We start from the raw sequence: 18,321 nt of genomic DNA, 5'->3' as shown, positions 1-18,321 counted from the left end.
GCTCACCAATTATTTCTAATGAGTCTGACTGACGTTTCAAATGAAGAAATCACAAACCAATTTACAACTTGTGCCTTTTACTTTGCAATAGTGTCACCACTGTTAAATGCAAATTTCCTCAATCATAGAACCAGAAGGGGACCATTTGACCCATCTAAATAATGGAGAGATGGTGATGAAGTGATCATATCTCTGGATGACTAATCGAATGACTCAATCTTTGGAGAGGTAGGTTCAAATCCCACCATGACAACTGATGAATTTAAATTCATTTCATAAACCTGGAACTAAAATTTAGTCTTACTAATGGTTATCATGGAAGAATTGTCATAAAATCCCACCTGGGCAAAAGTGAAGACTGCAGATGCTGGAAATCAGAGTCTAGATTAGTGTAGTGCTGGAAAAGCACAGCAGCTCAGGCAGTAGCCAAGAAACAGGAAAATTGATGTTTCGGGCAAAAGCCCTTCATCAGGTATGAAGGCAGGGAGCCTCCGGGGTGGAGAGATAAATGGAAGGGCTTAGATGAGGCATTGGGGCTGGGGAAACGGAAGTCTTGGAGGAGGTGGAAGGTGTGGATGGTGTCTCAAATGTATTTGGGGAGATCCTGGACTAGGGGGGGATATGGCAGTATCGAGGTAGGTGGAGATGAGTTCGGTGGGGCAGGAGCATGCTGAGACAATGGGTCGGCCAGGGTGGTCAGGCTTGTGGATCTTGGGAAGGAGGTAGAACCGGGCAGTGTGAGGTTCCCGAACTATGAGGTTGGAAGCTGTGGGTGGGAGATCTCCTGAGGTGATGAGGTTGTGTATGGTCTGGGAGATGATGGTTTGGTGATGGGGGGGGGGCTGAGATCATGGCTGAGGGGGCAGTAGGAGGAGTGTCTTTGAGTTGGCGTCTGGCTTCAGCAATGTAGACGTCAGTACGCCAAACTACCACTGCACCCCCTTTATCTGTTGGTTTGATGGTGAGGTTGGGAATGGAGCAGAGGAAGTGGAGGGCTGCATGTGTGAGGGTGAGAAGTTGGAGTGGGGGAGGAGGATAGACAGGTTGCGGCGGTTAATGTCTCGGCAGCAGTTGGAAATGAAGAGATCGAGGGCGGGTAATAGGCCAGCATGGGGTGTCTAGGTGGATGGAGTGTGTTGGAGGCGTGTGAAGGGGTCCTCAGAAGGTGGGCGAGAGTCCTGATTCCTCAGAAGGTGGGCGGGAGTCCGCTCTCATTTATGTCTCCACCCCGGAGGCTCCCTGCCTTCATTCCTAGTGAAGGGCTTTTGCCCGAAATGTTGATTTTCCTGCTCCTTGGATGCTGCTGCCTGACCTGCTGTGCTTTCCCATGAAATCCCATCTGGTTCACTAACTCCCTCTAGAGAGGGAAATCTGCCACCTTTACCCAACCTGGCCTATGCATGACTCCAGACCCACAGCAATGCAGTTAATTCTTAACTGTCTGAAGGAATTCACTCAGTTCAAGGGCAAGAAGAGACAGGCAATGAATGTTAGCTTTGCCAGTGGTACAACATCCCATGATGGAATAAAAGATTCCATATCGGTTCTCAATGCAAGAGGAAGATTGCGTAGTGCAGGAATAGTGAAAATAACTGTACTCACAGTAGTTTGAACATTAGAATTGTGATACCAGATTCTGCATATTGGCTCCTGTATTTTGTGAGGTGATCACTTTTGGAAGTATGTGGGGACGAGTGAAAGATTGACCCCCATGTTTGAGCACCAAGCCATCACTTCTCAGTTAAAAATCGCACAACACCAGGTTAGAGTCCAACAGGTTTATTTGGAAGCACTAGCACATCACACCATAAACTTTTCTTCTAAATTCTGTGCCTTACAATCTTATTCTCCACAATTACCTGATGAAGGAGCAGTACTCTGAAAGCTAGTGCTTCCAAATAAACCTATTGGACTCTAACCTGGTGTTGTGAGATTTTTAATTTTGTACACCCCAGTTCAACACCAGCGTCTCCAAATCATCACTTCTCAGTAAGCTCACTGTAGTTCAGTAAGTCCAAAGGCTGAATAGTCTCCTGCTGCTATGTTCCTATCAGCCTAATCTGTCATTCAGTTAGATCAAAGCTAATCACCTATCTCATTGCTGCTTTCCTGTGCTTTCTCTATCTTCTTTGATGTCATTCATCTCCAGAAATCTATAAATTTCTGCCTGGAACTTAGTCAGTGATTGAGCTTCCACAGTCTTCTGTGGTAGAGACTTTCAAATGTTCATCATTCTCTGAATGAAGAAATTCATCCCCATCTCAGACTTAAATGGCCCGCCCTTTATCCTGAATTTGTGTCCTGTGGTTTTAGACTCACCAGCAGGGAAACATCCCTGTACAAACACCCTGTAAGAATTTTGTAAATGTGAATGAGGTCACCTCTCACTCTGCCAAACTCAAGAGAACTAGACCCTTTTTCCTCCATCTGTATATCTCTGTGACTTTATGTCGTCATAAAATAATCTTGTCATCCCAGGGATTCATCTGGCGAACATCTTTGCACTTCCTCTATGGCAGGTGAATTTCTTCTTAGATAAGTAGCACCATGTATTTCTGAATCAGAAGGTCCTGAGTTTAGGTTGTATTCATGAGTTTTAAATACAAAACTCAAGTGCTGTAGTCAATAAGCGCAGCATTCTTACAAGTACTTCCTGTGGGTATACTAAGTTGTGGCCTATTCTGCCCTCTGATTTAGACACAAAAGATTCCATGCTGAGACAACAGAGAGCAGAGGAGATAGTCCTTGTGTCCTGACCAATATTTATCCTTCAATCCACATCACGGAAACAGATTACCTAGTCATTATCACATTGCTGTTTGTGGGAACTTGCTACACGTATGGGAGTCAAAAGAGATAATCAGGAAAATAGATGTCACAACTAGATCGGCCATGATCTCCTAAAATGGACTCCATGATCTCCTACAAGGACTGGATGAACTACCCTAACTCCTAATTCATATGTTCAAACCTACAAATTGACTGCTGTGTTTTCTGCATTGTATTAGTGATGACTCATCAAATGAGTCTTTAATTGGTTGTCAAACTCTTCAGGACATCTGTGGCCATGGAAGAATCTGTGTAGTTTGAATCATTTTTGCCACTGCATATTTTCATGTGAATAATGACTTTAGTCAAGAATTAAAAGTCCAACAGAATCACATCTCAGCAAGAAGTCAACGCTCTCCTCTACACTGGGGAGACTGGACGCCTCCTTGCAGAGCGCTTTAGGGAACATCTCTGGGACACCCACACCAATCAACCACACCACCCTGTGGCCCAACATTTCAACTCCCCCTCCCACTCTGCCGAGGACATGCAGGTCCTGGGCCTCCTTCACCGCCGCTCCCTCACCACCCGATGCCTGGAGGAAGAACGCCTCATCTTCAACCCCAGGGCATCAATGTGGACTTCACCAGTTTCCTCATTTCTCCTTCCCCCCCACCTCACCCCAGTTCCAAACTTCCAGCTCAGCACCATCCCCATGACCTGTCCTACTGGCCTATCTTCTTTTCCACCTATCCACTCTCACCTCCTCTCTGACCTATCACCTTCATCCCACTCCCATCCATGCATTGTACTCTTTGCTACCTTCCCTCACCCTCCTCCCTGACCTATCACCTTCATCCCCACCCCCACTCACTTATTGTACTCTATGCTACTTTCTCATCACCCCCACCCTCCTCTCATTTATCTCTCCACCCTTCAGGCATTCTGCCTGTATTCCTGATGAAGGGATTTTGCCCGAAACATCGATTTTCCTGCTCCTCGGATACTGCCTGAACTGCTGTGCTTTTCCAGCACCACTCTAATCTAGAATCTGGTTTCCAGCATCTGCAGTCATTGTTTTTACCTCGTCAACCTTTTCAGACCAGGTGCTAAAAGGAGCAATTCATTAGGGTGCCAGAGTTGATTTATTAATGCAGAAACAGCAGCCTTTTCATGCAAATTATATGGTTTCTGCAACATTAGAAACATGGACAAACTCCATTTAAAAAGGCATTTTCTGATATAATTGGGTCCCGAAAGTCGTGAGTTGAAGGACCATCCTGCTCACTCATTTTTGAAGAGTTTCCAATACAGTATCATTTGGAAGGATCTTAAAGAAGGTTCAACATAAACATTAATATTAATATTGCTTGCAATGTCCATCACTGATATCAGTTTTCAAATGAACAACATAGACAAAAGCTTTCATTTGTTTAGTCATGAGTGGATTGGTCCTTCATGATTATGGGTGAATAATTCAGTGATTACAGAGGATTTTTTTTTGAAAGAAACTATTCTTTCCCTTATGCGTGTCACTGAGCAGAGGGGGGGTGTTCTACTAAGTAAATGACTGCATAGTACATGGGTACTGTCACTAAGACTGTTACGTTTCTCCATTTAGTAATACTAAAACTTGAAGATGTGTCAGGAAATCACTTGAAAATTCCTTAAACTTTAATGTTAAATGATTAAAAAGAGTCAACATGAGTTTATGGAAAGGAAATTATCTTAGACTAATTGGACTTTTTTGAGAATGAAACAATATTGGTAAAGGGACTCTTTGGCTGTGCTATACTTAGATTTCCAGAAGACATTTGACAAGCTGCCCCATTAAAGGTCTCTAAGCAATATACGACCTCATGGTTACATATTGGTGTTGATAGAGGATTGGTTAGCTAAGAGCACACAGTAATTTTGTCTTTTTAGGTTAGTGGGATGTAATCAGTGGCGTGTCAGTAATAAATGTAGGGATTTCAACTCTGTACAATCCAGTTCAATAGCTTGGATGAAGGCACCTAATGTATGGCAGTTGAATTTACTAATGACACAAAGACAGGAAAGGAAGGTAAGTAAGAAGGTGAAAAAAAGTTGTGAAGAGAGTATAAGGAATCCATCTGAGGACATACATTAAATAAGTGGATAAGAATTTGGCAGATGGAGTATAATGAACTTCTCCACTTTGACAGGAAGAACAGAAAAGCAGCATACTTTTTAAATGTAGAGAGATTGCAGAATTCTGGGGGAGAGGGGTCTGTGCGTCCTGGTGTGTGAATCATAAAAGGTTAGCAGACGTTTACAGCAAAGAGGAATGTTGTTTATTGCAAAGGAAATGAGAAAAATTTAAGAAGAAAATGAGAAGAACTGTTTTCTTTCCCTCAGTTTCATGGGTCTATGTATATCTCTTCTCCAGGGAATGATGGAGATGGGAGTCACTGAATACTTTAAGGTAGAGGTAGGTAGATTCTTGACCAACAAGAGATTCCATGTTTGGTTTGGCAGGAATATGGAGTTGAGCAACAATTGGATCATTCATGATCTTATTGAATGACAGAGTAGGCTTGAGGGGCCAAACGGTCTCCTATTGCTCTTCATTCTGATGTACATGTGTCTGCTCATAAAATGTTTGCAAAACACTCTCACTTACTAATGCAAGAAGTTGTCTTAGAATACCTAATCAAGGCAATCCAATATCTGGAACCAAAATCCGATCTCACTCTGGCCTTTTTAGCTATCTTAAATGGTTTTGCATTACTGTGAGATCAAAACCATTTCACAGTCTGTAAAAGATGTGATATAACAGCTCTATAAATTCAGAATTTACAATAATTAGCTGGATGCTTTTGAAGAGTTAAATAAATCAGCTATCGGAGAGTTTATACTTTACTTGGACGAGAAGTCAAATGAATGATGTGAGTTCTTCTTTGGTTGCATCTTATAAAAACACTTAAACAAAGCATGAAACTGTTCATTTAAGGGTGGTCAGGTCTCCAATTTGGTGTTGCACGTAAACCTTCTTTTAAGTAGACACCTCAATTTTCATTCTATTCATTTTGAGTAATCTCAAGGCAATTGTAGGAAATAGCTTTGTGTGTTTATTGCTCTATATTAGGAAATGTTTGCTATCAGTTCGAAGTTTCTCTTTTCACTTGTTTGAGCATATGCTTCCCTAATCATACCTGTAATCTTGTGGTGGTAACTGGGAAGTAAGCTGTTGGTTCCAGTCAGAACTCCATGACAGCTGTCTGTGGGAATGCTCAGGACATCTTATTCCATTTAGGTACTTTACAGGGCAGTAGAGGGGCCTTTTCCTGTGATCTAGGAAGCCGTCCACTAAGAACTGCTTGCCAATCAGAAGAGACACTTGCGTGAGGCCGTGGATTGCAACTGGATGTCAAGCCACACGGTGATGATGGCAGGATGGGCTTTAAGGGTGGGGTTTGGGTGGATAAGCAGCAAGTGTGGTTTGGAGAGGGGTGTGGCTTTCAGTGGGTCCCCTCTCCCTAGTTCAGGTCAACTAAGTCCCTAGTCCCTTGATCAGCTAAAGACAGCCGTTGAAGGCATTTTCTAATCAACCTGTTAGTGCATATCTCTGGAGCAGGTGTGACTTGAACCCAGGCCTCTTGGCTCAGAGATAGTGACACTACCACTGCACCATAAGAGTCACCCAAGAGTGCTTTTGGTTGTAGGCCCCACACAATAGACCCTGCAAGGGTCCCCACAGGTTTTGCTTGTTGTAGACCCTATGTTATAGGCAACTTCTGCTCCCATCAGGAGTGATTGAAAGGGATCTTTAAATGGACATTCACTTAATAATGGGATTTTCTTGTAAGTAATGGTCTGATGTTAGTTACTCTACTTACTGACTCTTAAGGTGCGGGAGCTCTTTTGATTTAGTAAGTATAGTCCCTACCCCTAAATCAGAGGTTCAAATCCAACTCCAGGACTTGACGGTCAAGGTAGGGGGGTTGGTGTGACCATTAATAAATTCTGGCTGGTTACAATGTACTTCTCCAAATCAAGTAATGTCCCTGGGGTTGATTTGCTCCAAAGAGTTTCTAAACAAGAATGTAATATTGTGGAACTTCTGATCCATCGCCTTATTTAATGAATTCTGTAAAACTATAGTAAAATGATGCATTTTTTAAATACCTGATATGAATCATGAAGTTGGATGTCAAAATATATATTATTTCATGAGCTATTAACATAACTAATACTTCTGTTGCTAACATTATTTAGTCTGTATCTGACCAGGGAATCTGCATTTCCCTTACATTTGGCAAGCATTCCCTTTGTGTCCTGTTCGTAAACAATCATTTTTCAACCAATTCAGACAGCAATATTCTAATGTTACTGTAGCATCCAGTCAAACCACTCTTTAATAATCAGAAACACTTATAAACAAACGTTAAGCACTCAGGGCAAGAGCTAAACTCCATAAAATATTGCATGACTGATGCTATAATTCACAAATTTTCTCGTGTCAATGTGCTACCAAAATCCATTCATTACAGCCAAAGCTGAACTCACTTATTCAACACAAGAATATCAAGAATAGGAAAGCATTATTGTACACAGTGCTGCCCTCCGTAACTACACTTCACTGCATTCCTCAATTCCTACTCTCTCCAAATATACTTTTAGTCATCTCATGATGTTGTTACTTCACAAATAACTTGGAGTATTTTCTTTGAAAAAAATGACATTATATTTGAGTAAAAGGGATCCAAATGAACTTACTTTAGGAGATAGGAGCAGCAGTAGGCCATTTGGCCCTTCAAACCTGTTCTGCCATTCAATATGATCACGGTTGATGATTCAATCGACTGCCTTGTTCCTTGCACCTCAGACTCCAGCTTTTAAACATCTTTGGACACTTCATTATGGTCTGCACAACTTTCCTGACTAGCTTTTGTCAATTATTGCCATAAAAGTCTAAAAGATATTAATTTCCACGCAAACCGTGAATTCTCATAACTTCTAAGGTAAATAAGAATAGCTAGTCTGGTGCACAGAAGTAATTTTCCACAATTTTATTTGCTTCTTACTGTCCCCAATATACTCACTCCAGTTTAGTGGGAATTTATGCAACATATGGCAGATTGCAGTTTATCTGGAAGTTTTCGTCCAATGTAATATTGCAAACTGGATTATTGTTCCACAACATGGTTAAGAGTAACAAGCAGAGAGGTGTGAAATGTAAACTTTTAACTTTAGTGATTCTAAATCTGAGTAGCGAAAGAAGGAAACTTAAATGTTTATCAAAAAGTATGTTCCCACCCAATGACTAAATAGTTAAGTTGTGGCTCTATCCAGGAAGAATTCAGATTTGATTCACTGGTTTGTGAAACTGGCCATGGTAACAAATGGGGATTTCAAGTCTCAGTTTGATTTCTTGATAAAAGTTGCAGAGAGGAAAAATCATCCCAAGCTCTTTGCCCTGATCTCATGGAAAGTGAGTGCTTGTGGGCAATGGATCAGGACAGGATTGGACTTGGCTGTGATTTACCTCTCCGCCCTTCAGTCAGTATTCCTGCCAACATGGGCTGTGCAGATCCACGAATGGAGATTTGCCTTTTCAAGCACTGAACCAGGGACCAGATGGTTGCCAGCATTCAGCAAACCAAACCACAAGAGTCCCACCCTCAAGAGAAAATTAAGGAAGCAAACACAGGGAAGGTTGCAAACTGTGAGGCAGACTTTGGGGAAACGGGTATGCAATCCACTGAACATAGCGGGAACGGATTACTGCCTTGTTATTTGCTGATGGTGTGGCTGATTTATTCTCCCCAGGGGACTCTACGTCTTCACAGTCAGAACATCTATTTGAGTTAAACAAATCGGAAGAACTGTGAACTTGAACTCTGAAACAAAAACAAAAATAGCTGGAAAATCTCAGTAGGTCTGACAGCACCTGTGCAGAGAAATCACAATTCAAGTTTCAGGTCCAGCGGCCCTTCTTCAGAACATCTATTTGAGTTAGATGGTAAGCCTTCTCTAAGTAAATAGACATCTTATGACATACATAGGGGCCTGATTTCTATTTCTCAGTGTATCCTACTTGCATGGCTCACAGTGCATTTGCTGGACATCAAATTGAAAAATAGTCCAGAAACTCTTTTGGGATGCAAAACAAAATGAAGCTGGCAAACAGCAGTGTGCACAGTATTCTCCTAGGCATTTCCCTGTCATCGGTGAACTGTCCTTCAATGATCTCCCAGCTTCTCCAATGTTGTACACATCAAGATTCTTATTTCTTATTGTTATTGAACTCTGAAACAAAAACAAAAATTGCTGGAAAATCTCAGTAGGTCTGACAGCACCTGTACAGAGAAATCACAATTCAAGTTTCAGGTCCAGCAACCCTTCTTCAGAACATCTATTTCAGTCAGATGGTAAGCCTTCTCTAAGTAAATAGACATCTTTTGACATGCAGACCTTCTCATAACTAAACGTGCTCCTCAAAATCAATGGTCCTCCATTGATTGATACCATCGCTGCTCTCCATGTTGTTACCACATTAAGAACTGTTCACTCATGACCTTACAGACTTACAATGGTTTCCCCATTAACTAATGGGTCAGATCCCTCCATGGCCTCACCCTTTCCTACTGCTAATCTCCTCCAGTCCCATAACTCTATTATATCTACAATTCTGAAAATGTGTTGCTGGAAAAGCGCAGCAGGTCAGGCAGCATCAAGGGAACAGGAGAATCGACGTTTCGGGCATAAGCCCTTCTTCAGGAATTTACCAATTCTGTTTTTTTGAACATCTCCAAGTCTCGTCTTTGTAACTCTCTATTTCTCTCTCCCTTTTCAAGGTGGACTTAAAACATACCTCTGTGAGAAACCTTTATAACCTGAATATTCCCTTATGTGTTGAGAGTGTGGTGCTGGAAAAACACAGCAGGACAGGCAGCATCTGAGGAGCAGGAGAATCAACGTTTCAGGCAAGAGCCCTTCAGGAATGCCCTTCCTGATGAAGGGCTCTTGCCTGAAACATCAACTCTCCTGCTCCTTGGATGCTGCCTGACCTGCTGTGTTTTTCCAGCACCACACTCTTGACTCTGATCTCCAGCAACTGCAGTCCTTACTTTCTCCTATTCCTTTATGTGGCTCAATGCCAAATTGTTCTTAATGACTTTGCTGTTGAGCAGTTTGAGATATTTTAATATGGTTGAGACTCTGTTAACACAAGCAATTGTTTTTGTTATTGTCAATGCTACCAGACAGCTGGTGATCTCACACTACATCAGCCAAGCATCCAGATTCTGCACCCAGTCACAATCTATCCCAGGTTTTATTTTTGTAAAACTGATCTGTGCTAATTTGATTTCCCTCCCGATTTCCTTCTTTAGGGTATTGCCTGAGTACGATGGTGGAAATGAAGACTATCGAAGTCCCTACTTTTTCCATTTGTGATATGAATGCTAGTGGCTTTGGATGACTAGATTTTGAATTACTTTTCCCCTGAAATGCTGGACTTCTACTTCACTCCCTGCCATTCTCCAAATATATGTGCAGCTAAGGATCATAAAGTTACTGTGAGAAAACCAGCTCTTCACCACACAGTAATGCCACTCTGTCAGTATATCAGTGCACCAATGAGTTTTAGTGCTGCAACACTCCTCTGCTCAGGGATTCAATCTGACCCATCAACACTTACATTCAGATAGAAGACTCTCCTGAGAAAGCATCTTCTCACATGTTAGCTTCTGGTCCATGACATAGATTATGGCAGATCCAAATAATGAACGTCCATAAAGGAGGCCCAATCTAGTGACCATATATTTGTTTAAACAGAGTGTTCTTCTTTAAGAAACAGAACAATTGGTAACCAGAATTCTGTACCAGTTAAAGACCTTTTTAAACAGAAGGAGGATCAGGGTGAAGTAATTAAAGGCCTGTAATTGGTTCACTATGGCCTATAAATCAGTGGGTTTTCTTAAACTGTTGCAGTTTAAGCTGATGGTTAACATTCAAGCTGTTGCTATTCATTGCTTTAAACAGACTCCATTTGAAAAGATTTACATTTGTAAAAGCATGTTTCTTCAGGAAAAAAAAAGCTACATAAGCTTAGTATTTAGAATAAAAATGACAGGATGTTTGTGTTCAATATCAATGACCCATCTTTAAACTATTACAGTATGCAACACATTAACCCTCTCCTTAAATTACCTCAGCTACACTTTGGAATCCAAAAAAGGTTAAGAAAACCGATATCATGCATATGATTTGATATAAGTATCATAATCAGAATGTTATGAATATTACACAGTGCATGCATTTATATAAATGTATACTGCACCTATGCACAACATGTGCATGCATAAGCACACTCTGATAAAGTCTTGTATGTTCTTCCTGAAGTGGACTCAAAATCCAACCGACCATTTTCTATTCAAAGTCTGTGGCAGTACTACACAACACAAAAGTTACAGCTGGCAAGTTTGAAGCTAAAACAGAAATTGCTGGAAAATCTCAGCAGGTCTTGCAACATCTGTGGAGCAAAATCAGAGTAACTTTTCATTTCGAGTGAGCCTTTCTCAGATGTCTGGACCTATATTGTGGACAGTGGCTATCTCCAGCTCACGTACTGCTTGCTACCCATACACATGTCAATCAGGAGCTATCCTTCACACGGTGTCTCAAACACCCTGGGATGTCTTGACTTCGTTGCACTCACCAGTTATGTAACCTTTGTATCAGAGATCACTCAGAACAGCAGGACATCTACATAAAAAGGCAGGTTCACGAAAGAGTATATTTTCATTCAACCCTCACAAAACAAAAACTTGCAGCTGGAGCAAGACCTTGAGATTCCATTGTAATTTTCACCAGCCCGACCCAACAGGCATCATTCATGTCATACAGAGGTTGGTCCTTTTCCTATTTCTTCTCATATTCCTTTGTTTGAATAGTGATGGTTCTTTCTTAAGCGAAAACCATGTTCCATCTTAATGTATAGAGCTGGAACTGATGGTTAGAAGAGTTGACTTTGAGTAATAATGGACATTGGCAATGTCAATCTGGCTACTTGTTACTTAATTTTCCCAAATAAAGTGAAAAGCAGGGTAAAGTATTATCAACTCTTCAGGATAGCTCCAGGGTCTTTTGGAATAAAAGATTAATCTCCGGAATATTACTGGAAGAAATCCTGTAAATTCCCCAGATCATTGCATTTTCTTTGAAGACATTTGAGTGATACCTGAGAATAAAGACTATTTGACTGAGAGTGATGAATCATCCAGTTGGCCATTGGAAAGCAGAGCACTGTAAGGACATGGTCATGTAATTCAACCTCTAGAAATGTGCCCAGCAATTGTCTGTGATCTTATAAGTGAGTAATACATAAGTGGTCTTTAAACTATAAGTAGGAGAAAGTGAGGACTGCAGATGCTGGAGATCAGAGCTGAAAAATGTGTTGCTGGAAAAACACAGCAGGTCAGGCAGCATCCAAGGAGCAGGAGAATCGACGTTTCGGGCATAAGCCCTTCTTCAGGAATGAGGAAGGTGTGCCAAGCAGGCTAAGATAAAAGGTAGGGAGGAGGGACTTGGGAGAGGGGTGTTGGGAATGCGATAGGTGGAAGGAGGTTAAGGTGAGGGTGATAGGCCAGAGAGGGGGTGGGGGCGGGGACGTCAGGAAGAAGATTGCAGGTCAAGAAGGCGATGCTGAGTCCGAGGGTTGGGACTGAGATAAGGTGGGGGGAGGGGAAATGAGGAAGCTGGAGAAATCTGCATTCATCCCTTGTGGTTGGAGGGTTCCTAGATGGAAGATGAGGTGCTCTTCCTCCAGGCGTCGTGTTGCCATGGTCTGGCGATGGAGGAGGCCAAGGACCTGCATGTCCTTGGCGGAGTGGGAGGAGGAGTTAAACTGTTCAGCCACGGGGCGGTTGGGTTGGTTGGTGCGGGTGTCCCAGAGGTGTTCTCTGAAACATTCTGCAAATAGGCGGCCTGTCTCCCCAATGTAGAGGAGGCCACATCGGGTGCAGCGAATGCAGTAAATGATGTGTGTGGAGGTGCAGGTGAATTTGTGATGGATATAGAAGGATGCCTTGGGGCCTTGGAGGGAAGTGAGGGGGGAGGTGTGGCACAAGTTTTGCATTTCCTGCGGTTGCAGGGGAAGGTGCCGGGAGTGGAGGTTGGGTTGGTAGGGGGTGTGGACCTAACGAGGGAGTCGCAGAGGGAGTGGTCTTTTCAGAACATTAATAGGGGAGGGGAGGGAAGTATATCCCTGGTGGTGGGGTCTGTTTGGAGGTGGCAGAAATGACGAAGGATGATACAATGTATCTGGAGGTTGGTGGGGTGGTAGGTGAGGACCAGTGGGGTTCTGTCCTGGTGGCGATTGGAGGGGCGGGGTTCAAGGGCGGAGGAGCGGGAAGTGGAGGAGATGCGGTGGAGAGCATCGTCAACCACGTCTGAGGGGAAATTGCGATCTTTGAAGAAGGAGGCCATCTGGGTTGTTCGGTATTGGAATTGGTCCTCCTGGGAGCAGATGCTGCAGAGGCGAAGGAATTGGGAATATGGGATGGCATTTTTACAGGGTGCAGGGTGGGAGGAGGTGTAATCTAGGTAGCTGTGGGAGTCGGTCGGTTTATAGTAAATGTCCATGTTGAGTCGATCGCCCGAGATAGAAATGGAGAGGTCTAGGAAGGGGAGGGAGGAGTCTGAGACGATCCAGGTAAATTTGAGGTCAGGGTGGAAGGTGTTAGTAAAGTGGATGAACTGTTCAACCTCCTCGTGGGAGCATGAGGTACCACCGATACAGTCATCGATGTAGCGGAGGAAAAGGTGGGGGGTGGTGCCAGTGTAGCTGCAGAATATGGACTGTTCCACATATCCTACGAAGAGGCAGGCATAGCTGGGGCCCATGCGGGTGCCCATGGCTACTCCTTTGGTTTGGAGGAAGTGGGAGGATTGGAAAGAGAAGTTGTTCAGAGTGAGGACCAGTTCAGTCAGTCGAAGCAGGGTGTCAGTGGAAGGGTACTGGTTGGGTCGGCGGGAAAGGAAGAAGTGGAAGGCTTTGAGGCCTTCGTGATGGGGGATGGAGGTGTACAGGGACTGGATGTCCATGGTGAAGATAAGACGTTGGAGGCCGGGGAAGTGGAAATCATGGAGGAGGTGGAGGGCGTGGGTAGTGCCCTGAACGTAGGTGGGGAGTTCTTGGACTCAGGGATACAGGACCGTGTCGAAGTATGCAGAGATGAGTTCGGTGGGGCAGGAGCAGGCAGAGACAATGGGTCGGCCGGGGCAGTCAGGTTTGTGGATTTTGGGCAGGAGGTAGAAACGGGAGGTGCGGGGTTGTGGGACTATGAGGTTGGAGGCGATGGATGGGAGATCCACTGAGGTGATGAGGCTATGGATGGTCTGGGAGATGATGGCTTGGTGGTGGGAAGTGGGGTCATGGTCAAGGGGGCAGTAGGAGGAGGTGTCCGCGAGATGGCGTTTAGCCTCAGCAATGTAAAGATCGGTGTGCCAAACTACCACCGACAGACAAGGGAGGCGCGGTGGTAGTTTGGTGCACCGATCTTTATATTGCTGAGGTTAAACACCAACTCGCGGACACTTCCTCCTACTGCCCCCTTGACCATGACCCCACCTCACACCACCAAACCATCATCTCCCAGACCATCCATAACCTCATCACCTCAGGGGATCTCCCATCCACCACCTCCAACCTCATAGTCCCACAACCCCGCACCGCCTGTTTCTACCTCCAATTCATCCACTTTACTAATACCTTCCACCCCGACCTCAAATTTACCTGGATCGTCTCAGACTCCCACCTTCCCCTTCCTAGACCTCTCCATTTCTATCTCGGGCGACCGACTCAACATGGACATTTACTATAAACCGACCGACTCCCGCAGCTACCTAGATTACACCTCCTCCCACCCTGCCCCCTGTAAAAATGCCATCCCATATTCCCAATTCCTTCGCCTCTGCAGCATCTGCTCCCAGGAGGACCAATTCCAATACCGAACAACCCAGATGGCCTCCTTCTTCAAAGATCGCAATTTCCTCTCAGACGTGGTTGACGATGCTCTCCACCGCATCTCCTCCACTTCCCGCTCCTCCGCCCTTGATATCATTGTATCATCCTTCGTCATTTCTGCCATCTCCAAACAGACCCCACCACCAGGGATATATTTCCCTCCCCTCCCCTATCAACGTTCCGGAAAGACCACTACCTCCGCGACTCCCTCGTTAGGTCCCCACCCCCCATCAACCCAACCTCCACTCCCGGCACCTTCCCCTGCAACCGCAAGAAATGCAAAACTTGTGCCACCGCCCCTCTCACTTCCCTCCAAGGCCCCAAGGCATCCTTCTATATCCGTCACAAATTCACCTGCACCTCCACACACATCATTTACTGCATTCGCTGCACCCGATGTGGCCTCCTCTACATTGGGGAGACAGGCCGCCTACTTGCGGAACGTTTCATGGAACACCTCTGGGACACCCGCACCAACCAACCCGCACCAACCAACCCAACCACCCCGTGGCTGAACACTTTAACTCCCCCTCCCACTCCGCCAAGGACATGCAGGACCTTCGCCTCCTCCATCGCCAGACCATGGCAATACGACGCCTGGAGGAAGAGTGCCTCATCTTCTGCCTAGGAACCCTCCAACCACAAGGGATGAATGCAGATTTCTCCAGCTTCCTCATTTCCCGTCTCCCCACCTTATCTCAGTCCCAACCCTCGGACTCAGCACTGCCTTCTTGACCTGCAATCTTCTTCCCGACCTCTCCGCCCCCACCCCCTCTCTGACCTATCATCCTCACCTTAACCTCCTTCCACCTATCGCATTCCCAACGCCCCTCACCCAAGTCCCTCCTCCCTACCTTTTATCTTACCCTGCTTGGCACACCTTCCTCACTCCTGAAGGACTTATGCCCGAAACGTCGATTCTTCTGCTCCTTGGATGCTGCCTGACCTGCTGCGCTTTTCCAGCAACACATTTTTCAGCTTTAAACTATAATTGCCCACTTGGTAAAGCAGGGATACTGAGAAAGCAAGTTAGTTAGAGGACAGAACTAATACAGGAGCAGAGACACAGTGAAAGCAGAAGTATTGGAGGAATAAAAGATATGTGCAGGGGCATGGAAGCACAGAGTGAAATTTTCTATGGTTTGATACATTTGTGTTTGATTTTGTTAGTCTGGCAACTGATCCTTAAAACTGTACTTGATTTCTTACATGTTTGAGTGGAAACAGTGTGTCATGTACTGACACCACACAGAATATTCCAAGCAAGATTGGGGCTCCCTGCGAAAAAGTTTCATGTGTATAAAATCCAAGTTCTAACATATTTTAAAGTTCTGTGAATGAACAATTAGAGAAGGATTTAGAGTCACCATTGTATTTCTTCAATATGTAACAAACTGCTAATTATGGAAGAGAAACAGGGCCAACTGGCCTGGATTTTATGGGACAGCGATGTATTTGGTTTGGTTGTCTTCTGTCCTTTGTTGTTTGGTGTTGAGATGTCTTTTGTTCTGCAAATTCTATGCATATTTTCATGCATATGCAGAACATTCATAATTATACAGACTATGTTCTCTTCACATTCCCCTAGCATCTCCAAGCAGCCCTTAAGGCACATTGGCACTAGCCCCTGCTTCCTAGCCCACTGCTCCCAGTGTCTTACCACCACCCGCCACCACACCCCCTCCTCAATCCTACACCTATGGCCATGCCAAGTTGTTCCTTAACCTTTTACATGAGTTGGTCAACCTGTAGAAACCATCATGAAGAATAAGAGGAACATGGCAATAAAAGGTTCGAAGTTGATGACAAAGATTCCTCTCTGGCTTTGGGAAGCCTGCGGTAGTTGATGAGGAATGCATGATGAGGGCAAGGAGAGAAAATTAGGACAGGCTTTTCAAACAACAATATTCTGAATGGCCTGTATTCCAAGAATGACAGTATGTAACCGATTAGGTCAGGGTTCTGGTAACTGTTGTGTCACCATAGTCTTACCAGACCATAGGGACTGCTCTCTTATTAGAGGGAAGCAACTGATAGTGATTTAACCTGAGGGCCACCAAATCTCAGGTGAGGGAAGATGTTGAGAAGGAAAGCCCTTCATGATAACCTCTAACCAGTGGTAGGAATTGAACCCATGCTGTTAGTGTTACAATCCAACGATCTAGCCACCTGAGCTAAACCAGTTCCCAGGTTCTGGTGATACGTTGTATGATTTTCCAGCATGTTTCTGCTGTTATAAACAATTTTACAAATAACCAGTACATGTTTTCAATGTTTAACAATCTGCATTTGCAAAGAAAAGTGCTGCACAATACCTGAATTCAAGATCTGAATTCCCTGCTTATTTTGTAATGCAAACCAATCCTGCACTAAAGTTCCTAAAATTCATTGCAGGGATTAGCACAGAGGGAACATTTGTATCCATGACTTACAACATTGAGATCTATAATTTCTTCATTCTTTGAGAAACATCTTAGTACTGTTGAGGAGAGAAGTTGTGTAAAAAATAAGCCATTATGCCCCCACTTTTCCTCATTGCAAAATAATGCTTCCATTTTTTTTAATGAAGATTGATCATTTGCACTGGCTAGTAGCAATTCTCCATTTCCACCTTTTTATTTATGTCCATTTCTACTTTGTCTTGGGTACAGAGGTATTTAGCTTGGTTAATTTTAATTAATTTTGTTACTCACCCACACCAATCGTTCTCAAACAAGAGTTTATACATATGATAAAAATTGTATGGATTTAATGAAGTTAGTATTAGTCTCACACCTGACAAGATGGCTCCCCAAATGCTTTTCTTCACAATGAAGGGTCCCTGTGGGTTGCCATGGATGTTAGTGGTGAGTCTTACATTTAGTTCCAGTGAGGGGAGGGGAGGTGGAAGGCCGGCTGGTGCAGTAATGCTCAGATAGATTCAATTCGGGCTCATGGACTGGAACCTTGTGGAGCCTTGGATGCTGCGAGACACACAATGAGACATCACATCGCGTCTTTCAATGATGGCCTGTGATATTTCTACTCCTCTGACACTTGACAGGCAGTGGGCTCAAGGGACCCATAGGGGTGGAGACTCCACCTGCTGAGAATTCCTGACTCTTTTGGACTTGGTAGAGGCTGCTATCTGTGTGATACCCATCTGAAGGCTTGGAGCAGGGAAGGAGCCAGGTAATGGTGAATGACTGTGTGTGTTGGGAGTGGGGGAGGAAAGTTGCAGGAAGAGTGAGGCTATTAATGGCCTTCCCTTCCCAACCCTGGGTCCCTCAATTATGCACAGGCCCTTTGAACAACACAGAACGCTTCCACAGAACTGCAAGCAAACCCTGAAAGGAATTAATCAGCATGCTTCCCAAAAGGTAAGCCTCCACCAGCCCCCTTTCAACCTGGCAATAAGGATGTGGGTCTTTAATGAGTATTAATTGCCAGTTTGAGGGCTTCAGTTGGTGATTGGGAGGAAAGTTGCTGCTGAGCCTTTGCATTCTGGATTTAATGGGGCTGGAGGCAGGAAGGTGGTTGTCTCCATATTCATCCCTCCCTTTTGCACAATTAAAAGC

At 44.2% G+C, this 18,321-nt stretch overlaps 1 protein-coding gene across 1 annotated transcript in view; it reads right to left on the bottom strand.

The window, feature by feature from the left end:
- The window catches only part of LOC122539961 (BMP and activin membrane-bound inhibitor homolog), a 62,567-nt gene that overhangs the window by 2,400 nt on the left and 41,846 nt on the right, over nt 1–18,321 (bottom strand). The window lies entirely within an intron of this gene.

This window comes from Chiloscyllium plagiosum, unplaced genomic scaffold, assembly GCF_037043375.1.
Source record: "Chiloscyllium plagiosum isolate Xiang-an unplaced genomic scaffold, Cpla_swu_hap1 HiC_scaffold_32, whole genome shotgun sequence".
In the NCBI taxonomy this organism is placed as follows: domain Eukaryota; kingdom Metazoa; phylum Chordata; class Chondrichthyes; order Orectolobiformes; family Hemiscylliidae; genus Chiloscyllium; species Chiloscyllium plagiosum.
The sequence above is the reverse complement of the archived record's forward strand: the minus strand, read 5'-3'. Positions and strand labels throughout refer to the sequence as shown.